At 41.0% G+C, this 13,667-nt stretch overlaps 1 protein-coding gene across 14 annotated transcripts in view; it reads left to right on the top strand.

Annotated features, from left to right (window-relative positions):
- PTPRC (protein tyrosine phosphatase receptor type C) overlaps positions 1 to 13,667 on the top strand; it is a 170,929-nt gene that overhangs the window by 11,377 nt on the left and 145,885 nt on the right. For all 14 annotated transcript variants that reach the window (XR_006273880.1, XR_006273881.1, XR_006273882.1 and 11 more), the window contains exon 2: positions 860 to 1,087. The gene's annotated coding sequence lies outside the window, so the exon portion shown is untranslated. The remainder of the gene's footprint in view (positions 1 to 859; positions 1,088 to 13,667) is intronic.

Consider the following 13,667-nt stretch of genomic DNA (forward strand, 5'->3'; position numbering starts at 1 on the left):
GTTCACTCTACTGATATTTAATGGTATTTCATTTGACATCCTCATACAAAATAATTCGATATACCTTTTCCCACCCCAGCCTTGCCCCCTTCCCACTCGCATTCCACCCCCTTCCCCCAAGTCCCCGCCCCTGCCCTGCCTCTTCTCCGCCTCCTCCCCTGAACGCACCATGTCCCCGCTCCTCCCTCTCCCTCCCGGAAAGTCCTAAGCCAGTAGTTCTCAAAATTTTGTACTGGTGACCCCTTTCACATAGCAAGCCTCTGAGTGCGATCCCCCTAATAAATTAAAAATACTTTTTTATATATTTAACACCATTATAAATGCTGGAGGCTTGGGGCTGGGGTGGAGGCTGACAGCTTGCAACCTCCCCATGTAATAACCTCACGATCCCCTGAGGGGTCCCGATTTGAGAACCCCTGTCCTAAGTGCCGCCAAACAGCTGTTAGGCAGCAGAGGGGGGCGGGAAGCGCTGGGAGGGAGTGGGGGGAGCGGGGATGTGGCATGCTTGGCAGGAGAAGGAGGCGAGGATGGGGGAGCTTGGCTGCCGATGGGTGTGGAGCACCCGCTTATTTTTCCCCGGAGCATCCACGGAGCCAGCGCCTATGACCCTTACTGCCCTGCTAACGGAGTCTACATCTGGACTACTGCAATCAGCTTTACCTAATGGGCTGTGACAGATGCTACAGAATGCAGCAGCCTGCCTCCCAAGTGGAGCTGACCATCATGAACACATCACACTAGTGCTCTGGACATTGCTCTGGCTGCAGATGAATTTTGAGACTCTTTCAAGGTCCTTGCCTCTGAATGGAGTATTTCTTTCTTACCTCAAAGTCTGTTTTCTTTCTCTGTTCCCCACCAGGCCTTCTACACTCACCTGGAACACTAGAGCACATAGAGTATAGGTTTCCTCTTAGGAAAGGCGCACAATTATGCACAAATATCTGCAGGAAATTGGGCTAAGAAACAGGCATTGCTCCAATCAACCATACTATAAGGACCCCCATGGAAGAAAGAATCAACTACCAGCTCCTGTCACTGAATGACACCAGCTTAAGAGGAGAAAGGTAGAGGGGTCTACATACTAGAGGTAATGTGATATATCTTTCATATTGTGGGGTGCTCAGAAACTATGGTAACAAGTGCTGCAGAAATGCTTATAAATCAACAACTTGTAGCACAGCTTCTTAAAAGAGGAAAACCAAACTCACCCCTCATTTCCTGTTAACTTGTTGCTTTGAGGGGTGGAGGGAGGGAGGAATGTGCAGTTGTGACTTTTGGCGGATGGAGTGCCAATGATGCAAATGCACTGGGACCAAAACCCACCTGCTCAGTACTGAATGAATGGTTTCAAAGTCTTTGATATGCTCCCTCATGAAGGTTTTTCCCCTTTTAAATATGTTGCTCAACTGCTGTCTAATCAGTTGGGAGCCCTCAACATGCTGGAACAGCAGCCCATGGCCAGATGGTCAGAGGGAGAGATGCACTTGTAGCACTTTAACTGTACACAACTCCACACTTTTGAACATACTTTCAGCCTCACCATTGCCCCAGGGCAGGTTTAGTTGGTATAGAAAACCCGAGGGTTAGTGCCATGCAAACCAAGAACTGGTCAGATGCATCTTAACAAGAGCTTCTAGAATCAATCTACAAGAACCTGAGGCAAGTCACTGAAAAGGTTGTGCTGAGCTCATGTGTTGCACCCTGCTAAGATCAGGACCCAGGAGATTTGGTTAGTCATTGGCTATTGCTATCTTTCCCATTGGCAGTTACCCTTGTCCATCCCTCTGGCAACTTGTGCATTATGACATTCCACAAGGGGATATGGGAAATGCAGCCATTTGCATGCAGAGAGAGATACCAGTTATAATAATTGTAATATGTATTTGCTCCTGATGCAGCAGATTGAGCCACTTGGCTATCAGGTATAAGTCGGTTTGATGGCAACCAGTTTTGTGATCTGTAATTTAAGAAATTAGAGAAACTGGTCCATTAAGTCCTTCATTTCCCAAGACCACTGATTCATTCATCAAACTATTCCACAGGTATAGAGACATCTCCAGAGCACATGGGTCAGCTTCTATACATCTGTTATCCTGCGAAAAATACAGAACAGCAATGTCATTAATTCCCTACACATGCCTAGCACCAGGAGATCAACAATTGTTTTGGTCCAGACCCAATACCTGTTCTGAGGAATGGTTGGAGGGCTACCTCCCCAAGGGAATGATCTGATTGAAACACTGCAAGTGAAACTGTAGCTCTATTGAAGTCAATGGCAAATCTACATTGACTTCAATAGGGCCAGTATTTCACCCTGGAAGCACAAACTTAGAGATTCTCACCTGAAATGTGAGAAAAACAGCATTGGGAAGGATATAACCAGGGCCTTAGTTTAGTCTTTTGCAAACCTATTACTGTATATTGTATCATTGTGCTAATTAATGTACAGGAACCAGAAAGTGAAACTTACTTGAAATGGTATGACTAGCGTATTTTCACAGTGCACATTACGTAGAGTGCAGAAAGTAAAGAGTATTAAAGTAACATTTTTTTAATATTCATTGAGTACCACAGGAAAAGAAATTTGGTTTTAAAATATGTATTTTTAACCTGACGGGGTCTCTTTAAATAAACTGTGTACTCTGAGCCTTGCAAAATATACTGTTTGCCTTGTGTGAGAAGCAGCTAACAGTAAGTATGCTAAACATATCTCTAAATTAAATGAAACAAAATTCTCTTTTTATGTACAGGCTATTGTCTGGAGTTTAAAAAAAGAGTGTCTACAGTATAGTAGTCTAGCAGAATGTATGTTCACTAGATGCATGTTAAATAGGGCTACCTAGCTGTTTTCTTTATATCTGTGATTTATTACCCGTTGATAACCAAACAATAGACATTTTTTGAGATGTGGTATAAAAGATTTATAAAACAGGATTTGAACAATCTGTCACAGAAATAATGTGATAGGCAAGATAAAATCTATTTTTGTTCTTTTAATAATTAGCTTCATTTTTAATGCACGTCTAAAACTCTAGAAGAAAGATATTACTGGTGGCTGTGCTTCAAACAGCTCAGATATTCCATGTGTTTTAATGTTTATCCAAAGCATATTAACAATTTGAACCTCCTGGAGTTTGCAGCACTTAGCTTAGGCATCTTTTTGAAACAGGCCTTCTTGAAACACTTCTATTGCTTCCTGTTTCTATTCAGGCCAGACACACCACAGTCTACCTCGGGAAGCAGCAAAAAACATCTTCTCTTGTCTTATTTTGGCACTTCTTTTTTTAGTCCCATTCCTTTCTCTTGCACATGCAAACAAAAGTGAACTGAACATTTTTGAACCTTAAAGAAAGTTTGATTTGGGTTCTGTTTTACTAAGGTTTGTTATATGCTGCCATTATTATTTGAATATTTGTGTTGAAGTAACACACCAAATGCAAGTGGTACTGTGCTCATCTATAAGGAAACACAATTCCTGTAGCTAAGAGATTATGATTTGAGAAGACAATCAATCTACAAAGGTTTCAGAGTGGTAGCCATGTTAGTCTGTATCAGCAAAAAGAACGAGGAGTACTTGTGGCACCTTAGAGGCTAACAAATTTATTAGGGCATAAGCTTTCGTAGGCTAAAACCCACTTCATTGGATGCATGCAGTGGAAAATACAGTAGGAAGATGTATACACACAGAGAACATGAAAAAATGGGTATTGGCATACCAACTCTAATGAGTCTCATCAATTAAGGTGGGCTATTATCAGCAGGAGAAAAAAAACCTTTTGTAGTGATAATCAGGATGGCCCATTTCGAACAGTTGACAAGGAGGTGTGAGTAACAGTAGGGGGAAAAATAAGCATGGGGAAATAGTTTTACTTTGTGTAATGACCCACCTACTCCCAGTCTTTATTCAAGCCTAATTTAATGGTGTCCAGTTTGCAAATTAATTCCAATTCAGCAGTTTCTCATTGGAGTCTGTTTTTGAAGTTTTTTTTGTTGAAGGATTGCGACTTTTAGGTCTGTAATTGAGTGTCCAGGGAGGTTGAAGTGTTCTCAGACTAGTTTTTGATTGTTATAATTCTTGACGTCTGATTTGTGTCCATTTATTCTTTTGCGTAGAGACTGTCCGGTTTGGCCAATGTACATGGCAGAGGGGCATTGCTGGCACATGATGGCATATATCACATTCGTAGATGTGCAGGTGAACGAGCCCCTGATGATGTGGCTGATGTGATTAGGTGCTATGATGGTGTCCCTTGAATAGATATGTGGACAGAGTTGGCAACGGGCTTTGTTGCAAGGATAGGTTCCTGGGTTAGTGGTTCTGGTGTGTGGTGTGTGGTTGCTGGTGAGTATTTGCTTCAGGTTGGGGGGCTGTCTGTAAGCAAGGACTGGCCGTCTCCCAAGATCTGTGAGAGTGATGGGTCGTCCTTCAGGATAGGTTGTAGATCACTGATGATGCACTGGAGAGGTTTTAGTTGCAGACTGAAGGTGGAATTAATTTGCAAACACTTATTACAAGTTTTCTACCTTGTCAGTGTGGGCATACATTTCTTGCAGGCTCGAGGTGGGATTTAAAATATGAGATGTTAGTGTCCTATCGGGCAGTTCAGTGAAGAATCCAAGGATGGCATGGAAGAAAGAGCATGTATGTCGGGTGGGTATGTCTACATTTCAATAAAACACTCAGCAGTCTGGGTTCAACTGACTTGGGCTAGTGGGACTCAGACTGTTGGACTATAACATTGTAGTGTAGATGTTCCAGCTCAAGCCCAAGCCTGGGTTCTAGGATCCTGTGAGGCAGTGCATTCTCAGAGCCTCGGCTCCAGCCTCAGCCCAGATGTCTACACAGCAGTTTTATAGACCTGCAGCATGAGCCCCATGAGCCCAAGTCAGCTGACCTGAGTCAGCCACAAGTGTTTTATTGCAATGTAAACATACCCTATGGGGTGATGTAGGTAATGGAGACGGATGTTCTTTTTATTCCAACAAGTTCATACATCCTTAAAACATATTCCCACTTTTGTGGGAAATTATATTGAAGAATAGATCTGTAGCTTTTTTTTACAGGACCGTATTTGTGAAACAATATTCTCTCTTGCTACTCCTGGCTTACGGAGTTCCAGCCCATGTAGTAAAATCTATTAAAACAAACCCACAGCCACTACCCTTCATTGCTCATTATTGATTGGTGGAGAGTAATTTGGCTCCACAAAGTCTGGATATCAAGCTAGGAACTAATGTTGTTACCTGTCTGACTTCACTGTATCTTTGCTTACGACAGGAAAAAACAATTTAATACCAGGCAGTTTACAGGCCTGATTACAGTGAACTGGTAAGACACAGCTTTGATTCATGGACTGGATAGACTCAGTCAACAGGTTGTGTGTGTCTCTAAAGTCAGTTTTTAATGACACATTTGTGATTGAATACAGAATTTCATAAATTATCATATAAAATTATTTGTGATGACTACTGGGGCAGAGCTGCTTGCTAAATAATCATTGTGCAGGACTTCACCTTGTATAATATTTTTCACTGACTGGATAAAGCAGGAAGTGTTGTAAGAGGCTGAAAGAGGATATGCAAATATCACACTCTGATCTCTGGGGAGAGGAGGCATACATTACCTCAGACTTCTGCAAATTGCAATTGGTTTGCCAGTTAGTTCAGTCTGGGCATGATCTGCTTGAGATAGGAAAGATTGTTTGTTTTTATTCTATTGCAAGTGAAATTACTAAAATGTAATTGATTTTTTTTAACCAAATAGAAAAAAAACTCTAGCCAGATTCTCTCTGGGCAGAGACTAGATTTCCAGCATTATGCAAACTTCCTGTGTGTGTGTGTCTTACACGCAGTAAGGAAGTTCACTGTGTTGTACAATTTTAATAGCTTTTTATGGGCATCATAAGACATTGTTCTGAGCATAGTACTATCTGAACAGTTGGTACATAATAGGTTTTAAGTTTTTTTTATCCTGTTGTCTTTTATTTTTCTATTCAGAAATTGTGTATGCTTGTAACAGCTGATGGTATGTGTTCCTTGAGTATTTTCTGAGACAGCTAAAATGAAATCAACTAATTTCTGCCAGAGCTCTTTGAGCATTTATTACAGAATAAAAAATGAAACAGAAGCAAGACATAAAACAAAAACATCCATGAAGCAAACCCTTCCATTTCCAAGTGTTTCATTTCCCAGGTTCTGGTCTGTCTTTCTTCTTATACATCTCTTTAAATCACCTTTTAGTTTCTTGGCTCTCTGCCACAATCTACATTTCACACTGGCTTCTACTTTTTAACACTTTGCTCCTTGTATTTATTCTATTTTTAATCTAAAACTTCCTCTCTTTGATTAACAGAACAGAGAACTGTAATTATCCTTCTTTACTAGGAGCAATGGGCAAACCAGTTCAGATTAAGACCTTGTCTAAATTTAAAAAATTGATTGACCTAGCTGCATTACTCAAAGAATTTTGTGCCCTGGGCACTGTGTTTGGTTGACGTAACCCATGGTGTAAACACAGCTAGGTCAATTCTTCCGTTGACCTAGCTACTGCGTCCCGGAGAGGTGGATTAACCACATTGATGGAAAAACCCCTTCCATCAATGTAGGAAGCATCTATACTAGGGCAGCACAGCTGCAGCACCATAGGTGTGCTGCTATAGTGTAGACATACCCTCATAGACTTGAGCCATTACTCAGCACTTGAACCACATTTTTTTCATAGTTTGAAGTGATTAGTTGACTCTCTTAACTATTTTTCATTTTTGCTTAGCTTTGCACTTCGCAGTTTGAACTGGGACTAAAGTCCGCTCTGTTCAAGTATCACTGGAAAGACCTTTTTGGACATACCACTAATCTCAAGATAGTGCTTATTCTCACAGGATTTCTAGCTTTAGTTTTATACTTGAGAAGCTTAGGCAAGGTCTGAATTAGCATCTGATTCAAATGGCTCTAAAACATCTAAATTTTGGCAGCCACTAATTGTAAAGGTCACCTTTTGCCAAGAATGTGCCTCTGCCTTCCCTTTTCTTTTATTTGAGAGGGAATTCCCTCAAATCCATAACTATCTGTTCTCTAAATTTCCTTTGAATGTGTTTTAGAATCTCATACTGTTCCTGTCAAGTGACACATCTCCTTGCTGTCTGCAACTTGTACCTCTGCTTTTCCCTTGTGCAAGTATTTGATGTCTCACAACATTTGCAAAGTCAAAATACAGCCCTCTTAAATGTTCCATAAACCTGGAAACAATGCAATGTGTAATAAACCTCAGTTATGGGAGGGAGAAATGGCGTGTTGGAAACCTTGGAGGAAGAGGAACAACAATTAAGCTACTATGGAGGCACCAGAGAATAGCAGACCGTGTTAATAGTTTGTTGAATCTACATTTAATTATTATTGCTGAGAATAAACTAACTTGAAATAAGGAGACTGATGAAGCACATCTAACAGGTACAGGAAATAACTGCTCTGCTGCTCTACTGCCTTGTATGTCATAGGCTGTTTCTTCCTCCCTCCTCCCCCCCTCTCCCATTCTTCAACTGCTATGTAAAAACTATTTAGCATCATATATTTTTAGAGCTGGAAGGGACATCAAGTGGTCATCTAGTAAATAAACTAAGCCAAAGAGGTAAATGTTTATGCAAAGTTGTAATTGGTATTACTGGTGAAACAAGTGAGGAAGGAAGACACTCTAATCTGTAAATTGAAAATGGATCAGTGGTGCCAGAGAAACCAATATTAATTACGTCTGAAACATATTTCATAGGATTTAGCTGACTGGGATTTTGATCATTAGAAGGAGCTTTTAATACTGGAGAAAACTTTAGATACAACAGACTCCATTTACATTTCCTGTCTTTTGTCATAATTTTGCTTCCACTATTTTCCTAATTATCCACTCTGGTTTTGGTTAAGTAAAGACTTCCTTCTTCACAGCCTGTATTATTTATTTATTTGTGCCTACAGATCCCAGACAGGGATTTGGGCCCCAGTGTGCTAGGTACTGTACATATACATGTGCTAGGTACTGTACATATACATATACATATACGTGTGCACACCTAACCACCAAAAAGACAGTCCATGTATCTAGGAACTCTGAGTGTAAGCCAAGAGCACTATTCTCTGTCCCCTTTGCAGAGGAGCACAAAGTTACACTAGACTGCTATGGTTAGTTCAGTAAGTAACAGTCACAGCACAGTAGCTGTCTACCCATATTCACTTATTTGATCTTCCAATGAGGTAATAAACTAATATTTGACAGCACAGATGGATTAGTTTTAGGGATGATAATAATAATAATAAATATTTGCAATTTTATAGCCTTCCATCTGAGGATTTCAAAGCACTTGACAAACATTATGAGCCAATTAGGTCTCAGAACAGCCCTGTGACATAAGCTATATTATCTCTATCTTACAGATGGGGAAACAGAGGCACGGAGAGGTTAAGTTAATTACCAGAAGTACTATAGTTCTTATTATCTACAGTCTAAGTCTACAGACTGTAATTTCTTCTCCAAGGTTTACATTGTAGGCCTTTGCTGCAGCCTCATTGATTCAAGTTTGCAGAGGCAAATCTTAAATTAGGATTGTAGGCATTCTCTGCACTTTTTGCACTTCTCTAACAATGCTTCCTTGACAAACCACTGAGGAAGAAGTAATGCCTGCGAATATACTCATCTTTGGTGACAACTGTCTAACTCAGCTGGATATCCCCATAAAGATGTCAACACATCCTCATGTCAACAAACAGAGAAGGTTTCAGAGTAGCAGGGCTATCAGACGCTGACCAACAACATCACTGCAAGCAGATCAGCCTACTAGATAAATACTTATGGTTTATGCTTGTAAGTACTTTGCTAACAGGCATTTTCTGCCTGCTCTGGGAATACATTTTTATCCACTGGTTACATCACAGTCTGGATGTAAGTAAAGCATTTGATAACAAAGCCTCATGAAACCTTACTTGCAAAATGAATGTAAATAGGCTTGGATATGAGCAGAGTCATATGACAGGTTGAAAAGACCTAAAGGACTGTAGACAAATGATAATGCTATATGACAATGCATCCAGCTCTGGGTAAGTAGCAAGCAGGGGAGGAGACAGACCAAGGTGCTGGAGGTAAAAAGTAATTAAATTAATAGATGTATGCAATATTTCCCAAAGTAGTATCAGAGAGGAGAATGAAATGACAAAAAAAAAATGAGGAGAGTGCAATAAAGGGGCAGAAAATAAAACTGAGATTCAACCTAAGAATATACAAACGATTACAGTGAAAGAAGATAGCCCGAAATGCAGATATTGAGTGGGAAATACTTGGAAAGCAGTAATGGCATAAAAGGCAGAAGGCATAGTGTACAGTAAACAGGACACAGAGACCTACAATGTGACACAGCGGCAAACATTGCAGGTATTGCAGTTGTAAGCTACTTGTACAAAGGAATCACAATGTGAGATGATAGTCTCTTAATGCACATATTCTGCACTAGGACAGGTATGTTGGCCTTTGGCATGATTCACCTAAAGGATCAAATTTTTACAGTATCACCCACAATCCCTATTGTTTGCCTAAAGCAGGGGCACCAAACTCAATAAACCGATAAATCTTAAAGTATGGAGTAGAATGCTCTGGAAACAAGTGATAAGAGAACATCCAGTGAGCCCAATGAAATACAGGACTGTGTCACATTGAAACCAAGAGAAAAAATACTTTGGGAAAGATAATCTGTATATCCATTTTCTTTCTTGCTTTTGACCATAGGTTGCTGCTCTTTGCTTAGCATCACTCCAGTTCACGACCCTTTTGGCCCACAGTAAATATGGTAGTGCTATGACCTCTGTGTGGCAATGGTAAGATGGCATCTACTGTGTATATGAGAATAGAAGAACAACCAGACTGGGTCAGACCAATGGTCCATCTATCCCAGTATCCTGTCTTCCAACAGTGGCCAATGCCAAGTGCTTCAGAGCGAATGAACGGAACAGATAATCATCAAGTGATCCAATCTGGGATGGCCCATTCTGGTAAACAGAGGCTAGGGACACTTCAGAACATGGTTTTGCAGAGCAGTATGATTTGAGTGTCTGCAACCATTTGAAGGATGTATATGCCGCAGAGGGATAAGAACTGTTTATAATGATATTATTTGTTGTAATCAAAAAGAATGAAACTGAGCAAAAGAGAATTTAGGCTGAAAATCAGGAAAAATAGACTAGAGTTGAGATGTATTAGATTGTAGAGTAAACCCCTAAATGAAAAACTGGAAACCCAGCCATTTGAGTCATTTAAAATCATATGGAACCAAGTGTTAGACGGATCATTGTAGAAAACAATCCTCATGTGGCATGGGGATGGCCAGCTTAATAAATCTTTCCTATCTTTAATTTTTACAACTTCATGATTTTACTCTGGATTAGAGAGACAAGAGTTGCCTTATTGGTATCTAATCTTCTGTTACAATCTGGTACAAACATGTGCAAAGTCTTTTATTTGTCTTTGTTATGTAAAACTTATTATTATTGAGCAGTGGTAATTATTCCCCTTTGGCTGGTTCCTTTTTTTGGGGGTGGAGAGTGGGGGGAGAAGTGTTCAATTTGTGTCCTGAATACAGATAATGAAAAAAATATTTCATACAAAATTTGGAAAAATTCTAAGCCCTTTTATTCTCCAGGTTTAGAAAAGGGATGATTTTTCATTCACTGGATATTTTGCATGAAAATTTCGAAATAATTTTTGGATTTTGAAATATTCTGGTTTTTGCTTTTCCATGCTTTTCTCTCTCTTCCTTTTCCTCTCTCTAAAAGGAGGCAAAGAAGGAAAATTAAGAATAAAAAAGAAAGTCTTTAATTCCCCCCCCCCACCGGTGTTTCTGTCTAAAATTTTCATTTTCCAAGTTAATTGAAAAAAACCCACCATAAAATGATGAAAAATCCCAATAGTAAAAAATGATCACTTATCAAGTAAATAAATTATTTAAAACATTTTGATCAGCTCTAGCCTTTAATTATATGTAAAGCTATGATTTAGTCATGGGTATTTTTAGTAAAAGTCATGGGCAGGTCACGGGCAATAAACAAAAATTCACGACCTATGACCTATCCATGACTTTTACTAAAAATACCCATGACTAAATCTTGGGGAGCCACTGTTGGGGGTGCAGGGGCCAGCAGCACCAGCTGCCAGGGACTATCAGAGTAGTGGCTGCTCTGGCTGCCGGGGGACCGCTGCCAAGGCCCGTTGGAGCAGACGCTGCTCAGGGCTGCCAGAGGAGCAGCTGCTCCAGCCACCTGGGGACCGCTGCCGGGGGTTGCCGACAGCAGTTGCTCCGGCCACCCCAGGGACCATCTGAGCAGCGGCTGGTATGGCTGGCCCCAGGTACCGCCTGAGCAGTGGCTGGCTGCAGAGCTGCTCCACCATCGGCTAGTGCCAACTGCTTGGGTGGCCCTTGGCTCATCCACACTGGCCACTGCAGAAGTCACGGAGGTTGCAGAAAGTCACGGAATCCGTGACTTCCATGACAAACACGGAGCCCTAACTATATGTGATTTAATTCCGCTTTAGTCTAGTTTACCCCTTTGTGGCCATGCCTGAAATGGAATTTTACTAATACATCATGTTCATTTGATATGCTCTTAATACACCCAGTATTCTTAATCACTCCTTTAGCCAGATAATTCTCTTGCTTGAGGAAGCAGAAAAATATAATTATTAACAATACTTTGCACTTCTATAGCACTTTCCAGCTGAAGATCTCAAAGCACTTTATAGCCATTAATTAATTTATTAAGCTTCACAACATCCCTGTGGATTAGACAAGTGATAGTAGTCTTATTTCCATTTTGCATATGGGGAAACTGAGGCACAGAGCCCAAGATCACCCAAGAAGTTTATGGCAGAGCAGGAAATAGAATTAAAATCAACCCCATCCTCCATCATCTTCATTGTTTTCATGTTAATCTCAAAATTCACTTTAAAACTGCCCTCCTGATTTTTTTTTCAAATTCACCACGGATCTAGTACACTTTCCCTTCACCATGTTCCTCACAGTGTTCCTTTACCCCTGGCCTGCTCTCTGTCTCTAATCTGCTACTATCCACAGTTTCAGACCTTTGTCATCGATGGTGAATTCTCTCTTCCTTTCCTCTGCATCATTGAGTCCTTTGTCTCTTTAAAGCTCGTCTTTAGACCTTCCTGTTCTCCTTAACTGATTCACTTTGGAGCATTTTGTGATTTTCCGTATTGGGGATGATGTATGCAAATTTACCGGGTTACCTCGGTAACTTCTGGAACAAAAATCTGGCTAAATGACATCAAAGAGTGCACCTACTCCACACCTTCCATTCTTTTACCATACAGGACAAGCCTTTCTTTAATTGAACACCCTGGAAGTATAAAAAAATGTGAAATGTAAGGAATAGCATAATGCTGGTGTTGCATTGGTAGGATAGAGGAGAGATTTCCTACAGCAGAGATAGCACTTGTAATATTATGTCAGCTTCCCATCAAAACCCATCTTTGCCTGGCACCTATGCCCTCCAACAAGAGTGTGAACAACTAGTAGGCAATAACAAAAAGGGTCTTTGAAGGCTGTTAACAAAGAGACATGAAAACAGGCAGCCAAGATATCTTGTCTTTCAAAAAATACAATGTGCCTGCTGTAATTTTATCCACATTTCTTTTTCCTTTAATCTCTTCTTTCTTCTTGTCTTCCTTTCCTTTATGCGCTCTCCTTCCTCCCCATTCCTTAGGAAGTTAAAAAACAGGAAATTTCCCATATTCGTTCTCTCTCTCGTGAGCATGGAGACTGAAGGTAGAACTGAGGTCTGTCATTCATTTGATGTTGCGTGCATAATGTGAAATGAACTGGTTCATTGTGTATGTGTCCAACAACACAGGGCCAATTCCTGAGAAATACTGAGCACCCATCTCTCCCTTAGGAGTCAATCAGAATGGTGAGGCTCATCTTTTCAGTCTCGTCTTCTAAGATATCTGCCCTTCTCTCTGCAACCAGCCCTCAGCCTGCAGCCTCCAGAGCCAGGCCCCACCCTGACCTCTGTGAGTACTTCCCGTTCCTGTGCTGGAGGGATGAAGGAGCGCTCTATTGAACGGATGTTGCGCGGAGGGTTAACACAGTTCCTAGTAAGGAGCCAACACGTTCATTACAGTAGTGCTATAAAATGTCATGTATGTCTCTGTTTCACTCTCATCACATAGCAAGTGTGTGTTTTGCACCAATCACTGTGCAAGGCCAAAGCTTGCCATAATGTACCAGGTTACAACATTGCAATATGTTGCAATTAATTGGTGACCTATTCTAGTCCGTGCAAAACCACTGCTCTGGCCCCAAGAGGGGAGGGGAGAGGGGTAAAGTATCTGGCAGCAAATCTGTCCCCAGTTGATCTCCTCCATACATACACCAGAACTATAGAGAGCAGGGAGGTAGTTGCACAGGGGTAAGAGGCAGAGTTCCACCTCTCTTTGATCTGCCCAGCTGTTCCAGGTGAAGTTTTCTGACCCAGGCAGAGCATATAAAAGAAGGGAGCCAGACTGAAGAACACTGCAGCATTTTGTTGCCACAAACATGTCCCAGCTCTTTATTTTGAAAACATGGTTACGTTTATGAGTAGTGGTTCCTGCTGGTCAGGGAGGCATGTTGGCTGGCCAGTGG

This window comes from Dermochelys coriacea, chromosome 8, assembly GCF_009764565.3.
Source record: "Dermochelys coriacea isolate rDerCor1 chromosome 8, rDerCor1.pri.v4, whole genome shotgun sequence".
NCBI classification, from domain to species: domain Eukaryota; kingdom Metazoa; phylum Chordata; order Testudines; family Dermochelyidae; genus Dermochelys; species Dermochelys coriacea.